Here is a 20,840-nt window from a genome sequence, read left to right as displayed (position 1 = left end):
TAGTTATATACGTGCAGTATATTATAATATTTTATATTTTAAACAATTTATAATTTTAAAATAATATTTTAGAACTAATAATATATTAAGAAATAAAAAGAATTAAATTACTATCAGCTTCTTCTTTAAAGTAAATAAATTAAAACTATTAACTTATTAATCTAGTAGCTGTATAAATAAAAAAGCTATAAAAATCTTAGTAAGTTTAAACTTAATATTTATTATTTTAAAATATTTAAATATCTAATATAAGTATCATATATAGATATTAAAACTAATCAATATAACTATTAGATTATTAATATATACTCTATAAAATACTTGAAATTTCTTAAAATTAAGATTTATCTATTGTTAAATATATAAAACTAAATTAATAAATCTTATAATTATAATATAAAAGACTTTTTGGTTTTAATATATTAAAATAGTAAAATAGTTATAGTATATATATTTTATGAACTATTAATAAAAATATTTATAGATTTTTATTATTATAATATATATATATATTCAACTATTAGCTGGAAAATATTATCTTATAATAAAACTAGATAAAAATCTAATATAATCTTTTTATTTATTTTTTATAAATCTACTATTATATATTTCTTTACTATTTTTATATCTGTAATTGCATTGATTATTATTTTTTAAACTATAAAAATAAAATATATAGTAGAGTGGCTTAACCTGACTGTTATATCTTAACCTTAATCTGGCCATAACCTGGCGGTCAGATTAAGATATAAAATCAGACTAACCGTTAGGTAGAACGGTTAACCACGGTTAACTATTATATTAAAATAATCTTTATAAAACCTGTATTTTTACTAATACAATTTTTATTTTCTATATATATAATAATTTCTTTTCTATTTATTTTTATATTTATATTCTTTACAGCTAATCTGGTTTATTATTTAATATTTAGCTTTTAAATTTATAATATTTTATAAGTAATACTAGTAAAATAACTACTACTATAGTTAAAATAGATTCTATTATTATATATAATAAAATGATTAATAAACTAAATATAATTATACATATTATTTAATATCTTTTATATATTAATCTCTACTAGAATTTTATTACTTTAAAATAAATAAACTATAAAAAAGACTGTATTCTACTTTATAAAAATTCCAAAACCGAGTTTACTATACTAGACATTCTAATATAAAAATTAGTTATTAGATTTTATTATTTTTAAAACCCGGAGTTAGATTTACTACTAATTTATATAGTATGTATATTTATTAGTCACTAAACTAAAGTTATAATAGCTAAAAATATTTAAGTATTCTAGATATAATACTTATTCTAAAAAAAGCTTTTAATTATTTATTTTTTATATTTGTAAACTATTTACTATAATAAATACTGTATTAATATCTACTAATCTTAATCCTATATTAAAGTCTACTAATATTAATTCTAAGTTATAAGATATCTTATCTATTTATACTAATTCTAAACTAAATATTTTGTTTATTAATACCGATTCTAAACGTAATATATAATTAAGTAATATTAATCCTAAAGTAAATATCTTATTAATCAATTCTAAGCTATAAAATACTTTATTAGTTAATACTAATCCTAAAGTTATTTAAACTAAAAAATTTAAATATACTATAAAAGTCTCTGTTTCTAATCTTGTTATGTAAAATAATAAAGTTTTTAAGTTATATTAAAAAATATAATTATTACAGATATATAACAGATATCTGGGGTCACATAATTTCAGATCTTATTCTCTTTTAGAGAAACAGCTATATAGCCGTAGTTATCTTAATTAATATATATATATTTTTTTCTTATAGATTATAAGTTCTTATAACTATATTTCTTATTAAATTTATTTTTTTTATTATTTTTGATTGAAACTTTCTTATATATACTGATATTTATAATATTAATAGTTTTTTATATCTTTATTTAATATTTTATATATTCAAAAAGATAGAAAGGCTTTTAAAATATTCTAACTAATTTAATAATTAAATCTAATATTTACTGTTTTATTAAATTAATAAATTATATACTTCTATCATACAAGCAGCGTGGCTAGATATCATATTATAATATTATTAAAAAATCTGTTTAATATTAATATTTTTAAAATTATATTAAAATTAAAAAATTATTTTAAGTAGCTAATATAATAATATAATCTATATCACTATCTGAGATCTAAAAATCTAAATATTTAAAAATTATTTTAAAATAATTATATTAATTCTAAAAAATCTATTTTTTATTTAAAAAATAAGAATTAAATTATACAAGTTCTTATAATTTAAATAACAGAAAATAGAAATTTATTTAAATATATAGATATTTAATATAATATTATTAACACCAGAAAAAGAAATTATATTCTATTAAATATATATAATATAAATATTCGAAAATAAAACTAATTAAACTATTTAATCTTTATTATTTTTAGTATTATATATAAGTCCAGCTTTATAATATATCTTTAAAACTATAATATAACAGCTAAAATATATAGACTTTTTTAAAAAGTTTATAAGATTTTTAATTTTATAATTACTATTTATTTATATAATAAGTAGATATCTATATATTATTATAATATTTTTAATTAAAATATATTTTTAATAAAGTATATAAATATTTTTAATAAATTATATAATATTAAAATTATAAATAATTAAACTAAACTTCTATAATTCTTTATAATAATTTAAAATATTATAATACTTTAATTATTTATTATAAGTTAATATATAATATTTAAAAAAGCTGCTATTTTTTTATTAGTTTATATTTAATTTATATAGTTTAAATATATTCGAAAAAATTAATTCTTATAACTATTTATATATACTATTATTAATAAGATTTTAATTATGAATATTTTTAATTATAATAGTAGTAATTATAATATCTAAAACTAAAATAAAAACTATAATTATAAATATAATAACAGTTATAAATATAATAAAAAAGAATTAAATTTTAATGTCTAGTTTAAATATAAAAAATTTAATATTATAAATAGAAACTTAATATTTTATATTTTTTGTTGATATAACAAGAATTATTTTTTAAATAAATATTTATTAAATCTAGATAAAAGAAATATAAATATATATACTAATATAATATTTATACTAATAAAGATAGTACTATTATTTAAATTATTTATTATTAATAATATTAATATTAATTATAATTTATTTAATATTTTTATTAAATTAGCTTATTTTAAAATAATAATTATAGTTTAGAAGAGTATTTATTTAAATTATACTAATAAATAAATATTTAACTCCAGAACTATAAAAAACATAAATTATTTTAGATACTATTTTTAGATTTTTATATTTTATATATATTAGATTAAAATAACTATTAATAAAATCTTTTATATTATTAACTATAATATTATTTTTATTAAATTTATAGATAAAAACAGTAATCTAACTAATATATTTTATATTAATTATTATTAATTTATTTTAATTTTATTAAATAATTTTATTTTTTGTAAACAGCTTACTTATTTAGATATTTAATTATATATAATAATAAAAAGAATTATATATTTTATCAAAAATAATAAGCAAATTAGATATATTATTAAAGATAAAAAATAATATTTTATAAATATTATTAATATAATAAGCTATAAAACTATTTATAATTTATATTATTATAATATTTTAACTTACTTATTTTTTACTAATCTTATTATTTATATAATTAAAAAATTAGTTATTTTATTAATTTTAATTTATTTAGTTTATTATTATATAGTTTATATCTTTAAGTATAAAATTTATAATTTTTTAAAATATATTATTAGTTTAAATATTAAAAGAATATTTTATTAATATCTTATAAACTATATTTACATAAAGAAATTAAATATTTTTAATATTATATATTAAGCTATATAATCTTAGACTTTAAGTTAAAAATCTTATATATATTAACATTTATAGTTTATTATTTGTATATAGCTAGACTAGTATTTATTATTTTATTATTTTTATAAACTATATTTTTTATTATTATTAGATTTTTTTTAAAAACTGTAGTAAGATTTATAATAGGTTTATTATAATATAAAATTATTTTAAATATTAATTAAATATTAATATTAAATATATTTATAATAATAATATATTAGAATTTTAATTACTTGTAATTTATTATTAAAAATAAAATATTAGTTAGAATCTAGCTTTATATTATTATTTTAATCTTAATTTAATTATTAAAATCAAAAATAGATATTTTCTTAAATTTTATATTTCTATTATAGCTAATAATTAATTATTTTATTAATTTTAGAATTATATTATTCTTATTATAAACTATATTTAGAATTAGCTGATATATAATGTTGTTAATAAAATAGTATATAAAGCTTTATATAATATATAATCTAATATTATTTATTAAAGATATTTTTAGCTACTATTATTAATATCTTACTTTTAAAAAAACTTATAATAAATTAAAAAATTATATAAAAAAAATATTTTATAAACTATTCTAAATCAGTTTATAAGATATATAATATTAAAACTTATTAAATTATATATATATATATAGTATTATTTTTAATAAAAAATTAATTTTTTAAATATTTATAATTTTTTTTTATATAATTTTAATTCTCTGTACAGCAGTACTTTAAATATAAAATAAATTATTTAAAGAATATATACTGCTAGTTTCTATTTATTATATTTTTTTAAAGCTAGAAGCTATTATAAATAAAGTTTTTTTATATTTTAGTTTTAAAATAAAAAATTAGTAACCTAAATTCTAACTAGTTTATTAAACATAAATAAACTAATATATTTTATTTATTAAATATTTTTAATAATACTATATATAATATACCATCTGACATTTTAATATATTATTCTCTACTATTAAGAATAATATTTTTGATAATAAATTAATAGTTATAAATTATCTAATTATTAATAACTTATTTTTAATATTTCTACTTATAAAAACTATAATTTAAAAACTCTTATATTATTTAATTTATATATAAAAACTGTTTTATATTTTATTTAAATTATTATAATTTTATATTATTAATATTAATAATAATCTAGATCTTTATATTAATATTTTATTTAATTTTTTAATTAATAATTATTTTATTTATATCTTATTTTTTAATATTATAGCTATACGGTTAACTGTAGATCTATTTTTATATTATAAAAAAATTTTTATTATAAAAAAATTAATATTATAAAATATTAGTTATATTTTTATTAGCTATACTAATATTATAGTCTATATTAAAATTTTTAAATAATATAATACTATTTACTATAAAATATAATAACAAATTAAATAAAATATTTTTTATATTATTTTATATTTTTATAAATTCCGATTTCTATTTTTTAACTAGATATAAAAAATTAAATATAATAATATATATAAAATCTATTTTATTATTAAAAGCTTCTGCTAGTATACTAATAAAAATTATTAAATAAATAAAATCTATACTATTATTATAAAAAATATTAGTTTTAATATTTTTATTGTTTTTATTATTATATTTAGTTGGATACTATATAGTTCTAATATAATTATAGTTTTTTTTAATATTAAACTATATAAACTAATATATATCGCACTACTAAAAAATCTTTAAGAAAATAATATATATAATATATTTATTAAATTATTATATAAATTAAAGTAGATATTATATAAATAATATAATATATTTTATAATTTTTTTATTCTAAATAGTTTCAAGTATTTCTATATGGATTATTTTATATTTAGTAAAAAAAAATGTATAATCTTATTTATATAAATAATATTTCTTTTTGGTAGTAGATATTTTTATAATTAATATTTTTAAAAGTTTATTAAATAGTCTTCTTAAGTTTATTAATAATAAGTTTTATATTTATTTTCTTAGTATTAATATTATATAAATTAATAATAGTATATACTTTTTATAAAAGTTATATATTAAAAACTATTTAAAATATTTTAGTATATTAATATATAAAGTCTTTTTTATATTTTTTTAACTATAAAAACTTTTTATTTAAATATATTAAAGCTGTCCAGCTGAATAATATTAAATTATACTAAAAATATAATAATATTTTAATATATATTATATTTAATATATACTTTAATATTATATATAATTAATAAGTTATTATTTTTTATAATAAATTCTAATAAATCTTATATTTAAGCTATAAATCTTATCTAATATTATTTTATAGGCTTGTTGAACTATTATCTTTTTTATAAATATAAAAGTTCTAATCTTATTAGTTATTATAATATTAATTAAACTAGTTTTTATATTCTTAATATTATATTAATTTTTGATTATATTTTTCAGCTTACTAACAGGCCTGTTTTTTAAAGTTTAAAAAAATAAACTACGATTATATTATCTTTTACTAAAAGTAAATATATTACTTAAGCTGTTATAATCTAAGAATTTCTTTAGTTTCAATTTTTATTTACTAAGTTAGATATTTAATATTTCAAGATTATATTTATATTCATAAAACTCTTAACTAAAATAATTATAAACAACTTTCCAAAGAATAAATAATAAAACGTATTTAAAATAATAGCTGCTCGGCTAATATTATTTATAGTTATTAATTTACTTCTACATTAGAACTATAAATCTATTAATCTTATTAATATATATATATAATACTCTCTTTTTTAAAAAAGAGTTCTTAGAATTTTTAATTCTTATAATCTTTTTTTATAGCTTTTAGAATATAATAATTGATTACCTAAAGATATAAGTCTTATTCTATTGCCTAATTACTTCATATTCTTACAGCAAATCCTATACTAGTATATTCTAATAAGTTTTAGAATTAATTATAAACTATTATATTATTTTAAATTTATTAACAAAATTAATTATAATAATAGTATTTTTAATATTCTAATTAGATTCTAATCTAGTTAAGCAGATAAAAGTAGGACATAGTTTTATAACTAAGTCTAATCAGATTTCATTATTCAAAAAGATCTATCTGGATTTATTCAAAATATGAGTTTTTATAAATTTGAATTCTTAATCAGAAGATTTGTAGATAAACTCATAAAAAATAAATAAAAAAGCTTATTTAAAATAATAACTATTCAATTAATATTACTTATAGTTATTATTTTACTTCTAAATTAGAACTATAAATCTAGTAATTCTATTAATATATATATAATACTTTCCTTTCTAAAAAGAACTTGTTAGGGCTTCAAGCCCTTCTAATTAGATTAATTAGATTATTAATTATAGGTTCTCAAATTATTAAAAATTATAATTCTATATTTGTTTATCAAAAAACCATATAACTATCTAATTATAAAAACCGTAGAGATTAGTCTATAAAATAAATAATAGAATAATTATTATTAAAAAAATTAATAATATTATTTATTATATTACATTTATTTTTAGATAATTCTTTCTTAATATACTAGTTAGTCTTTAGATTATAGTTTTTCTGGTTTATACTAATAGTTTTAAAAATAATTCAATTTAAAACCAGCGGACTTTTTATTAAAAAATAATATTATAATTATGTGAATATTTATCTTTATTATATTATAGTTTTTATTATAAATCTTTTTTAGATAATAATATTTTTATTTCTTATTATTTAACTATAATTTAGACTATATTTAGAACTTACTAATTATTTTATATAATTATAAAATCAATTTAGATTTCAGCTTTTTAATATAAACTAAAATCTGTTTTTTGAAACTTTTTAGTAATCATTCAAATTTAGATTTAGATTTAAGATCGGGCTTAGACTGGTTTATATTTAAAATTATAGTTAGTTCCAAAAATCTTACTAGACTTTATATTTTTTAAATAAAGTATTACATAGCTTAATAATATTATAGACTATGAATCTAATAGCTATAAAACTTTTTAAATTTACTTATCTTTCTAAAATAACTATAATTATAAATAAAATAGCTATTCTTTGGCATTTTATTTTATAAATAAACTTCATAATATTCAATAATATAGTTTGATATTTATAAATAGTTTTTAAAATTATTATTATATATATAATATATGTAAACAGGGCTTTACTTATAATATTAAATAATATATTTCTATATCTAATAATAGAAATATTATTAGATCTTATAATATATATTATAAAAAAGAGTACTAGTTTTTATTAATAAATATTGGATTATATAATATAATAATCTTTATAGGATAATTATTATAAACTTTTATGATGAATTTAGATTATAAAATCTTTTAGTTTTACAGCTGCTAAGAAATTAATTTATTTAAACAATTTTCTAAATATTATAATAACCCGGCTAATATTATTAGGTTAAGATTGATAAATCAATTTTTAAGATTTAAAATAATATTTACTTAAAAATATATTAATAAATTAAAATCTTTCTGTTAAATATTATAGTCTAGCCGGCCGCCTAATTTAATTAGATTATATTTTTAAAAGTATTAATTTATAAATTAATATTACTGCTTAATAATATTTTACTTGTAAAAAAATATAATAAAGATTCTAAAAATTGTTAAACTTTTCTATAGTCTAATTAATTTTATTGATCATTCTAGCTGGGCTACAACGAAAAACATTAATAATATAATAATTTATATAATAGATAATAATTTTTAGTTTTTTTTAAAAAATAAAAATTAACGTAATCAAGTTAATTCTAGTATTATTACTATTATAGATATTATTTAAAGTTAGAACTATATTAATAAAGATTTTATAAATCTAATTCGAAACTGATAACAGTTTTATAGTTAAAAAATATAAAAAAATATTTATATTTTAATATAGCTACACAGCTTGCTTTAATATAAGAATCTTGTAACAGATATCTGGGGTCACATAATCTTAGATCTTACTATCTCTTAGAAGAACAGTTATATAGCCGTAGTTATTTTAATTGATATAAATATATTTTTTTATAGATCAAAAGCTTTTATAGCTATATTTCTTATTAAATTTATTTTTTTTATTTTCTTTATTAAAATCTTTTTATATATACTAATATTTATAATATTAAGAGCTTTTTATATCTTTATTTAATATTCTATATATTTAAAAAGATAAAAAAGTCTTTAAAATATTTTAACCAGTTTAATAATTAAATCTTATATTTATTAAGTTATTAAATTAACTAATTATATATATTCTTACTACGCAAGCAGTGTAATTATATATTATATTATAATATTATTTAAAAGATCTATTTAATATTAATATTTTTAAAATATATTAAAATTAAAAGATTGGTTTAACTAGCTAATATAGTAATATAATTTATATAATTATCTTAGGTCTAAGAATCTAAATATTTAAAAATATTTTCAAATAATTATACTAGTTCTAAAAAATCTATTTTTTATTTAAAAAATAAAAATTAAATTATACAAGTTCTCGCAGCCTAAATAATAAAAAATATAAATCTGTTTATATACATAAATATTTAATATAATATTACTAAGATTAAAAAAAGAAATTATACTCTACTAAATATATATAATATAAATATCTAAAAATAAAACTAATTAAATTATTTAGTTTTTATTATTCTTAGTACTATATATAAGTCTAGTTTTATAATATATTTCTCAAATTATAATATAATAGCTAAAATATATAAGTTTCTTTAAAAAGTTTATAAAACTTCTAGCTTTATAACTACTATTTATTTATGTAATAAATAAATATTTATATATTATAATAATATTTTTAATTAAAATATATTTTTCATAAAGTTTATAAATATTTTTAATAAGCTATTTAATATTAAGATTATAAATAATTAAACTAAATATTTATAATTTTTTATGATAATTTAAGATATTATAATACTTTAATTATTGATTATGAATTAATATATAATATTTGAAAAACTGCTATTTTCTAATTAGTTTATATCTAATTTATATAGTTTAAATATATTTAAAAAAATTAATTTTTACAGCTGTTTATATATATTATTATTAATAAAATTTTAACTATTAATATTTTTAATTATAATAATAGTAATTATAGTAATTAAAACTAAAATAAAAACTATAAATATAAATATAATAATAATTATAAATATAATAAAAAATAATTAAATTCTAATATTTAATTTAAATATAAAAAACTTAATATTCTAAATAAAAACTTAATATTTTATACTTTTTATTAATATAATGAAAACTATTTTTTTAGTAAGTATTTATTAAATCTAAATAAAAAAAATATAAATATATATATTAATATAATATTTATACTAGTAAAAATAATATTAATATTTAAATTTTTTATTACTAATATTATTAATATTAATTATAATTTATTTAATATTTTTATTATATTAATTTATTTTAATATAATAGTTATAGTCTAAAAAAATATCTATTTAAACTATATAAATAAATAAATGTTGAACTTTATTAATTGATTAATTAATTGATTATATTTATTATACTTAGATACAGCCCTATATAGGGCTATATCTAAGTAACTAAAAGTATTAACAGATTATATATAAATAGAATTCTTTCATTTTTCTTTATTTTAGCTAGTTAGCAGTTTTAGTTATATTAACTAGCTTTATATATACTAGCTAGCTAGCCCTTTTATCTTTAGTTTATATATATATAGGCTGATTTATACAGTAGAATAGTTTTTTATAAAAAATATTATTTAAAACTATTAACTAGCTTTTTTAATTCTTTTAATTTTTTTTATTTAGAATTATTAACTGGCTTTTTTAATTTTTTATTATATTTTCTCTGTATTTTTATTTGCTATATTTTATTAGCAAGTCCGGGAGTCTATACTAGATTAATTATATATAATATTTCTTATTAATTTATAGTTGTTTTAGCTAACTGGCTTTATTACTGATTATTATTATTTTAAACTAATATAAAAAATATTAATAGTTGGTTTTTAGTTTTATTAATTAAATAGTTACCGGTTGGCTATATTTTTTATAAACTAATGAATATTACTAATTACCGGACTGAATAATTAATTAGAAGAATAATTAATAAAATATTAATAATTAATAAAATATTCATAATTAATAAATATTATTAAAATATTTTCTAGAATATACCGAGGTTTCGAAGATTATAATATATTTATTTTATTAAAAATTTTATTTTAAATCTTTTCTAATACCGGTATTATTATTAGTATTATTAATAATAAATAAAACAGCTAATTAATTATTAATAGAAATATAACTATTTATTTTATTTACTATAGCTTAATAAATATTAATATTAATATTTATAAAAAACTAGAATTTTTGTTTATTTTTTAAAAAGTTTTATAGTAAGAATAGTTTAAAAAAATATAATATATAATTTTTAAAATCTTTTTACAGAAATAGTTTAAATGATTTATTTATTTAATAAAAATAAAAAGCTGTTAAAACCTATTTTATTTATATAATTTTAAAATAAAACTATTTTTTAAAAATAATTTAGTTTCTTATATTATTAAAAGTTTTCATTTTTTTTAGCTTTAGTATTTATTACTAGTAAAAAATTATTATATATTAATTATTATTAATATATTTATTAAATCTATTTATTAGTTATTTTAATCTAAGTTCTTAAAAAGAATTTTAAAACTATTTTTATTTTTTTTTTAAATTTACAGCGGCGGGCTAAAAAAACTAATTTTTTTTATTATATTATTTATTAATTCATTTTATTAATATATTTATTTTTTGAAATATCTATATATACAGATATCTAAAAAAAATAATATTTCTAGTTTTAAAAATATTAATATTAATATTAAACTAGTATTTTTAATTAATTAGATTAATAATTTCTTTTAATAAATATTATTTTAATAAAAGCCCTGGGTTTTTTAATATTTAAAAAATACTCTGATTATTAGTATATATTTTTAAAAAGCTTTAGAAAAATTAGATTATTTTTTATTATTTAAAAAATAAGAATAATACTAGTTAGCTTTATTATTAGAATTATATATTTTTATTTTATTTTTATATAGACTATAAAAACTATTAAAGAATTAAAAATTATAATAATAATATTAATTTATTTTATTAGATTAATATTAATTAATAGTTTTAATTTATTAGTATAGATTTTTATAATAATTAGAATTATAGTTATATAAATAAAATATATTATAAAAGCTTTTTTTTAATAGTATTAATTGCTATTTTCAGAAAATACTATTATAAAAAAATAATAAAAAAAAGTTTTTATTTTATTATAGTAAATTTAATATTAATATTAAGTTTTAGATTCTTTTTTCTAAATTCTAGCAGTAATTTGAAAATTAGATTATAATAAAATATTTATTAGTTAATAAAATAAATATATAAAAAAAAATAACCAACTAAAAAAAATCTATAAACAGATTTAATAAAAATATTTTAAAATAAGAAAAAACTAAAGTTTTATATTAAAAATATTAATATTTATTAAATAGAAGTCTTTAAATATAATTTTATTTATATAGTATTAAATTTTATTAAATATATAAATTTATTAATTATATTATTTAATATAATTATAAATCTAAAAAATATATTAAACTATTATAATATATATTATTATAAAAACTATATAAATAATATAAAAAAATATTATTTAATAAAAATAAATTTTTAGTTAGATTTTTTTTAGAATTTTAATAATTTATAAAATTGTTAAAATATAGACCTCTGTATACTAAAAATAAATATTAAATATAAAATATTTATTAAATAATATTTTAAAAAATCAGATTTAATATTTTTTTAACCAGTTTTTTTATTTAAAATTTAATACAATAGATATTTTAAATTTTTAAGAAAATCTAACTAGTTAAAATTTAGTTATAAATTTAATTAATAAATCTAAAAATTATTTTTTGTTAAAACTAGTTTTAATAAGATTTATATTAGTATATTAGTTATTTTTTAAATTTAAATAACTAATATAAGAGATTCTATAAGTAGTTTAATAATAAATATAAAATTTTTTTATTAATTTTAAGTTTTTAAAATAATAATAGTAAATAAAATAAAATTTTAAAAATATAAATATCAATATATATATAACAGACAATATTTTATAAATATACTAAAATTTCTAATTTAATATAATATAGTTTTTTTTATTATTTTTTATTATAATAATAATAGTATTATTAATATAATTAATATTTTTTATAAACTTATCTATTATAAGATTTATATTATAAAAAATATAAAAAATTAGAAATAAAAATAAATTCTAAAAGATTTTTATATTAATTTATTTCTAAAAACAGATATATTCGGGTATTATTAAAATAATATATTATTTTAAAAAAAGTTTAATTTAATAAATAATTATTTTTAGAATATAATATTTATAAAGATTATATAATATTCTTAAATAGCTAATATTATTAAAAATATTAAAAATATCCAGATATAGAATTAATATAATCTTTTTTTTAAATTATAATAATAATTTTAATTATTATATAAAATATTATTTTAGTATTTTGGCTATAGTAGTTATTAAAATAACTTTTTAAAAATAATAAATAAATCTTTACTAAATAGTTCAATTAAATAATAATTATATCTTTTAAAATCTTTTTTAGAATATTAAATAAGATAATTAGTTAGTATATTTTAAATATTTTATAATTATTTTTATTAGACTTATAAAAAGTAATAATAGTTCATTTTTAAAAATATTAAAAATAATATTTTTATTTTATATAATAATTAAATACTTTTATTGATAAAAAAACTAGTCTGAAGATTCTAACAGCTATAATTATTTATAATATTTAATTAAAAATATTATTAGATTTAGAAATCTTATTAAATATTGGTTAGTAAATAGTTCTTATTATTTTAATAATAATAATAAAAAACTATTTTATTTTTTCTAAATAAGTATAGCTAATAATATTAATAAGATTTATAAAAAATACTAAAAGAAACTATTAAATAATATTTTAATTTTAATTTTTAAAAAATAATAAATAATATTATTTTTTTATTAAAAATATATATATTAAATATAGTAAGCAGTTTTTATTTTATTTTATTAAATTTTATATTTTTTATAAATTATTACTAAATTTTTTTATATAATTTTAGTAGATTTTATAATAAAAATAGATAATATATTTTTTTATTATTTAGATTATATACTAGTACTCTAATATTAAGGCTTTAAAAATATAATAGTAAATTTATTAAAAATTAATAATTTTTTATTTTTATATTTATATAGTTTTCTGTAGATAATAGTATATTAGATTATAATTAATTTTAGAATATAAAATAATATATAATTAAAAAATAAATATTTTATTATTTTTTATAATCTAATTTATTAATTTATTAATAAGACTGTTAATAATAACAGTTAGTATAAAATACTATCTATTAAATATAAAAAAAATAATTATAATAGTAAGTTTAATAATATTTATTATTTTTTAACTATATTAAAAATATAGATATTTTTTACAGCTCTATATTAAGTTTAATTTTAATAAATAGATAATTAGAAATATTTAAAAAATAGTTTATTACTTTAATATCATAAATTTATTTTTAATATTTTTAGAAAATAAAATAAAAATTAATAATAATATTATAATAGTTTTTTAGTATTTTTAAAATATTTTTTAAAATATTTATAGTCTAGGTCTCCTGCTATAAAACTTATAGATATTTAGATTACTATAATATAATAAATTTAGATTAATTAATTAATAGATTAGTTAATTAATTTATTAGTTGATTAACTAGTAAATTAATTAATAAACTAATTAGTTAAAACTAGCTGTTAGTTTAAATCAGCCGAATAATTATATTTATTAAAGTAATAATTTTTAAAAATTATTATATAATTAAAATTTTTAGCTGTTTTATATACTCGGTATTAAACTATAAATTAAATATTAAATAATTTTTTATCTATAAAAAATCATAAATCTTAAAGTTATTAATTATTAAATATTAGATTTTTTTAGTTTAGATTTTTTTATAGCTGTTATTATTTTAATAAAAACTACTATTTTAAAATTATTTTATATTATTAAAGAATTACAAATATTATTTATTATTAATATTAATAATATTTTTTGGCTAGGCTTAAATAGATATATATTAATATAATATATTTATTATAATAGAAAAAAATTTATTAAAGATTTTTTTAAATAAAAATATATATTTCGAAATATAATAGCTAAAAGAAATTAGCTAAATTAATATATAATTTTTTTTATTTCTAAAGAATAATAAATAATATTAATATATATTAAAATCTGTAGTTTTTATAAAATAATTATATTATAATTTTATATATAGATATTTTTAATAAAACTATTATAATTAGATTGATAAATTAGTATATATTATAATAAAAAATCTAAAGTATATAGCTATTTTTATAAAAATAAATTATTATAAAAAATAATTTTAGAAATATATTTTTAATTAAATTAAAAAATAAAAAGAGTATTATTATTAAAATTTAATATTATTTTTAATAAGCTTACTGTTATATCCGATTATTTTCTTTCTAGCTATAATTAGTTTAATATATTTTAGTTATAAATATTTTTAATATTAATTTTTAAGATTTTATTATATTTATATTTAGTCTTTTGATTTTTGGTAATTAAAATACCGACGGTAATAGTATTATTAAAATAAATAATATTATAAAAATATTATAATAATAATTAAATATTTTTTTAATATTATTAACTAAATTTTTTATTATTATTAGAATATTAATTAATAATTATAAATATTTTAGTAAGTAGTTTTTATATTAGATTTTTTAAATAATAAATTTAGACTAGTAGATTTATAAATATTTTTAAAAAAATTAATATAATTATAAGTTTTACTATATTTAATAATAAAAATATTAATATTAATATAATAAACTAATTAATTAAATTTTTAGTAAATAATAAAATCTTTTATATATTAATAAATAAAAATAATAATAAAAATATTAATAAAAATTATTATAAAAAAGATTATTATATTAAATATTATATTTATTATAATAGTCTTTTTAAACAGCTGTATAAATATTTTTTATTAAATAAAATAAAAATTATAAATATTAATATTAGTAAGTATATTAATTATAATATTATAAAATAAACTAAAAATAATCTAATAATAAATAAAATAATTAAATTTAAAAATTATAATATAAGCTTTTTGTATTAGTATATTTTAATAAGATATATTAGCTAGAATTTATATATTTTTTAAAATATAATTAATAATATATTTAATAATATTAATCTAGATTTTTTAATATCTAATTTAATATTAATTAAATATTATACTATATTAATAATAGCTATATTATTAATATCTGGTTTAAAGAAACTAGACTTTATAATAATATATTATTTTAATTTTTTTTATTTATTTTAAATAGGTTTAATAAATAGCTAAATAATTTTTTTAATAAAAATAATATTAATAAATATTTAAAATATTATAAATCTAATATTAATATAAGTTATAGTTTTTTATATAAAATAAATAATATATAAAAATATTATAACAGTACTGGATATATCTAAAAAAAGTAATATTAACTTTATTAAATAATATAATACTAAAAATTAAATTATTTTATATTTAATATTATTTTTATAAATATAGCTGGTTATAAATAAACTGGTTAGCTGTATATAGATTTAAAATAATAATTATTAAAAAAATTTAGTTTTTATATTATAATTTTTTTAGAATTAGTTAATATATAGTATATTAGTTTTATTAAATTGTTTTATATTAACTTTTATAATTTTTTTTCTGATTTCTTTTTAGATTAGAATAGCAGGAATCAGTTTAAAAAAATACTATAAATTAAAATAATATATTAATAATTTATAATTAATATATTTTTTTTCTCTAAAAAAATAACTAGTATTAAATATTATAAATTAGTTTCTTAATATTGTCTAAAATTATAATATATAAATTAATATTTATAAAATATAAATATTTTATTATTTAAATCTGTATTATTATTATAACATTATTCATTTTTTATAAAAATATTTTAAATTTATCTCTAAATAATCTTTAAATACTGGTTTTTATACAAAAATAAATTACTATTTTATTATAGATATATTTAAAAAATATTATTATTAAAAATTACCGGTGGAAATCCGCTAGTAAAAATCTAACTAAAAATAAATAAAATTATATAAAATATTATAAAGTTTTACTATTTTAATTTTTTTATTTTTAAACTAACTAATAAGACTGTTTAAATCTAATTTTTAAAAAGATTAGATTAGATTATTAATAGTATTTAATATAATATTATAATTATATTCTATAAATTTATTTATTTTATAAAAATAAATTAGTTATATAACTAGCTAATAATTTTATAAATTTATTTAATAAATATAATTATATATTAAACTAATAGTTTTATTTTAAAATAATTTTTTATATATTATACAACCGCCCAGCAGTAAGCTTAAAAATATTAGAATTAAATAATATTAAGAAATATATTAGAAAAATAAAACTAAATAGTAAAAAATATAATATAATACTAGGTTTTAAATTAAGATTAATTAAAAAATAATATTAATATATTTAGTATAAAAATAAAATATCTGATTATAAATAAAACTAGCAGCTGTATAACTTTTTATTATTTAATTATAACTAAAACTAATCAGCTAATTTAATATTATATAATATAATTAATAATAGAATATATTAATAAATAATATACTAGTAATATTATTAATTATGATAATATACTAACTGTATATATAATTTTAAAATTAATATTATTTCGATTTATATATATAAAAATCTATATATTAATATTAAGTTTTTTTAGATATTTAGAATACTAAGAAAGTATATAATAATAAACTATATAATAATATAAAACTATACTAATATCTATAATTTTATTTATTTTAATAAAAAACTATAATTAAAATATATAAGAAATTAAATAAAATAAGCTAAAAGACTGCAGTTAAAATATATAAAAAATTAAATAAATAAGCTAAAAAACTATAGTTAAAATATATAAAAAATTACATAAATAAATTAAAAAACTATAATTAAAATATATAAGAAATTAAATAAATAAACTAAAAGACTGTAATTACAATATATAAAAATTAAATAAATAAATTAAAAAATTATAGTTAAAGTATATAAGAAATTAAATAAATAAACTAAAAGACTATAATTAAAATATATAAAAAATTAAACAAATAAGCTAAAAAGCTATAATTAAAATACATAAAAAATTAAATAAGTAAGCTAAAAAAACTACAGTTAAAGTATATAAGAAATTAAATAAGTAAGTCAAAGAACTGTGGTTGAAATATGCAAGGAATTGAGTAAGCAAGCCAAAGGGCTGCGGTTGAAGCGTGCGAGGAATTGAGTCCCGGCGGAAGTGCTGGGAGCAGTAGCCTATATCTAGGCATGCGTTAAAGATGTTGTCCAGTCGATAATATTTCACTTTAGAATTAGAAAAAATATAAGTTTTTTTAAATATTATTTTTAAAATTTTATATTTTATATATACTAGACTAAAATAGTTATTAATAAAATCTTTTATATTATTAACTATAATACTATTTTTATTATGCTTATAAATAAAAATAATAATCTAACTAGTATATTTAATATTGACTATTATTAGTTTATTTTAGTTTTATTAAATAATCTTATTTTTTATAAACAGCTTGCTTGCTTAAATATTTAATGATATATAAGAATAAAAATAATTATATATTTTATTAAAAATAACTAATAAATTAAGTTATAAGACTATTTATAATTTATATTATTATAATATTTTAATTTATTTATTTTTTACTAATCTTATTATTTATATAATTAAAGAGTTAATTCTTTTACTAATTTTAATTTATTTAATTTATTATTATACAGTCTATATTTTTAAATATAAAATCTATAATTTTTTAAAATATATTATTAATCTAAATATTAAAACAAATATTTTATTAGTATTTTATAAACTATATTTATATAAAAAATATTAAATATTTTTAATATTCTATACTAAGCTATATAATTTTAAATTTTAAGTTAAAAACTTTATATATACTAATATCTATAGTTTATTATTTATATATAATTAGACTAGTATTTATTATTTTATTATTTTTATAAACTATATTTTTTATTATTATTAGATTTTTTTAAAAACTATAGTAAGATTTATAACAAGTTTATTATGATATAAAACTATTTTAAATATTAATTAAATATTAATATTAAGTATATTTATAATAATAATATACTAGCATATTAACTACTTATAATTTATTATTAAAAGCAGAATATTATTTAAAATCTGATTTTATATTATTATTCTAATTTTAATTTAATTATTAAAATTAAAAATAAATATCTTATAGAGCTTTATATTTTTATTATAATTAATAATTAATTATTTTATTATTTCTAAAATTATATTATTCTTATTATAAATTATATTTAGAATTAGTTTATATATAATTTTATTAGTAAAATATTATATAAAGTTTTATATAGTATATAATTTAATACTATTTATCAAGGGATTTTTAGCTGCTGCTACTAATATTTTATTTTTAAAAAAACTTATAATAAATTAAAAAATTATATATAAAAGAAACTACTTTATAAACTATTTTAAATTAATTTATAAAATATATAATATTATTATTAATAAAAAATCAATTTTTTAAATATTTATAATTATTTTTTTATATAATTTTAATTCTATTTATAATAGTATTTTAAATACAGAAAAAACTGTTTAAAAAATATATACTATTAGTTTTTATTTATTATATTTTTTAAAGCCAGAAGCTATTATAAATAAAATTTTTTAATATTCTAATTTTAAAATAAAAAATTAGTAATTCGGATTTTAACTAGTTTATTAAATATAAATAAACTAATATATTATTTTTATTAAATATTTCTAATAATACTGTATATAATATATTATTTAATATTTCTAATATATTATTTTTTATTATTAAAAAAATATTTTTAATAATTAGTTAATAATAATAAACTATCTAATTATTAATAACTTATTCTTAGTATTTTTATTTATAGAAATTATAACTTAAAAACTATTATATTATTTAATCTATATATAATAACTATTTTATATTTTATTCAAGGTATTATAATTCTATATTATTGATATTAATAATAATCCGGATTTTATATTAATATTTTATTTATATTTTACATTTTAATATTATAGTTATATAGCCAACTACAGATCTATGTTTATATTATAAAAAACTTTCTACCCTAAAAAAATTAATATTCTAAAATATTAGTTATATTTTTATTAACTATACTAATACTATAATCTGTATTAAAAATTTTAAATATTATAATACTATTTACTAGAAAATATAATAATAAACTAAATAAAATATTTTTTATATTATTTTATATCTTTATAAATTCCGACTTCTATTTTTTAAATAAATATAGAAAATTAAATATAATAATATATATAAAATCTATTTTTTTATTAAAGACTTTTGCTAGTATACTAATAAAAACTATTAAATTAATAAAATTTATATTATTATTAAAAAAATATTAGCTTTAAGATTTTTATTATTTTTATTATTATATTTAGTTAGATATTATATAATTTTAATATTATTATAATTTTTTTTAATATTAAATTATATAAACTAATATATATTAAACTACCGAAAGACTTTTAAAAAAATAGTATATATAATATA

Source organism: Aspergillus fijiensis (genome assembly GCF_003184825.1).
Source record: "Aspergillus fijiensis CBS 313.89 unplaced genomic scaffold BO72scaffold_2, whole genome shotgun sequence".
In the NCBI taxonomy this organism is placed as follows: domain Eukaryota; kingdom Fungi; phylum Ascomycota; class Eurotiomycetes; order Eurotiales; family Aspergillaceae; genus Aspergillus; species Aspergillus fijiensis.
Note: the sequence above shows the minus strand (reverse complement) of the source record.